The sequence below is a fragment of the Echeneis naucrates genome, chromosome 16, assembly GCF_900963305.1.
Source record: "Echeneis naucrates chromosome 16, fEcheNa1.1, whole genome shotgun sequence".
In the NCBI taxonomy this organism is placed as follows: domain Eukaryota; kingdom Metazoa; phylum Chordata; class Actinopteri; order Carangiformes; family Echeneidae; genus Echeneis; species Echeneis naucrates.
In genome coordinates, this window is record NC_042526.1 from 9,762,109 (window position 1) to 9,763,776 (window position 1,668).

A 1,668-nucleotide genomic window follows, 5' to 3' on the forward strand; every position below is an offset into this window, starting at 1 on the left:
GATTAACCATTTGAAGGGGCCAGGCACTTAAACTGGGAACCATTGGCCTACATGACACAACCCTATACAGTATTAGGCAGTTGAAAACTAGCTGATAAAACTTTTTGGGGCAGTTTTATTGTTGTTATTTTTTTTGTCACTCATTATATTTACATTGTTGATGATGTTTCTTGGGAAAATCTGCAAGTTTTAAAAGTCTGACCCACCAAACACAACAAATGTTAAATATTTGAATTCATTGCACGGAGATGTGAAAGATGTAAGACTGCAATTCTGTTCATCTTAACCGAGATGCTGTTTATCCTCTCACTTATTGAGCTTTGAACAGCAGTAGATGGACCAGATGAGCAGCAGGGGGTCAGTGGGAGAGAGTCAGAAACTGTAGCTGGACCAGATGAGCAGCAGGGGGGTCAGTGGGAGAGAGTCAGGAACTGTAGCTGGACACAGATGAGCAGCAGGGGGTCAGTGGGAGAGAGTCAGGAACTGTAGCTGGACCAGATGAGCAGCAGGGGGTCAGTGGGAGAGAGTCAGGAACTGTAGCTGGACCAGATGAGCAGCAGGGGGGTCAGTGGGAGAGAGTCAGGAACTGTAGCTGGACCAGATGAGCAGCAGGGGGGTCAGTGGGAGAGAGTCAGGAACTGTAGCTGGACCAGATGAGCAGCAGGGGGTCAGTGGGAGAGAGTCAGAAACTGTAGCTGGACCAGATGAGCAGCAGGGGGTCAGTGGGAGAGAGTCAGGAACTGTAGCTGGACCAGATGAGCAGCAGGGGGTCAGTGGGAGAGAGTCAGGAACTGTAGCTGGACCAGATGGGCAGCAGGGGGGTCAGTGGGAGAGAGTCAGAAACTGTAGCTGGACCAGATGAGCAGCAGGGGGTCAGTGGGAGAGAGTCAGGAACTGTAGCTGGACCAGATGAGCAGCAGGGGGTCAGTGGGAGAGAGTCAGGAACTGTAGCTGGACCAGATGAGCAGCAGGGGGTCAGTGGGAGAGAGTCAGGAACTGTAGCTGGACCAGATGAGCAGCAGGGGGGTCAGTGGGAGAGAGTCAGGAACTGTAGCTGGACCAGATGAGCAGCAGGGGGGTCAGTGGGAGAGAGTCAGAAACTGTAGCTGGACCAGATGAGCAGCAGGGGGGTCAGTGGGAGAGAAGTGGACAGTCCTGGTTTGACACTTTAGTGCACTCCCTGCATTGATACACTAGAGGCCGCTAGAGATCCAGCCTCAGAGGGTTCAGACCAGGAACTGGATCAGATCCAGCTCCAAATGGCACACAGCCTCATGTCGCCCTCTTGTGTCCCCCTCTCCGGCCCGACAGCTCGGCAGGTTTGTGTTCAATATGAACAAATGGACCATTAAAGGTACAGTTGTGTTCATGCTGGTGCCTCGTCCGCAGACACACTGACATCAATGTCTGACCTTTTCATGACGTAACAACACACTTTACCATACTGACCTTTTATAATGTTGGTTCACTTACTCTGTCTAAGACACAAAATGTTTCCTGTTTTATTTTCACCACAGTAAAAATACCACGGTGTCTACTTTTACCTACGAAACTACACAACTTTGTGATACAACATAGTGCAGTCAGTGTCAGATAACATCTCCATCTGCAATGATCAACAAGTGTGTGTGTGTGTGTGTGTGTGTGTGTTAGAGAGAGGAAGAGAGA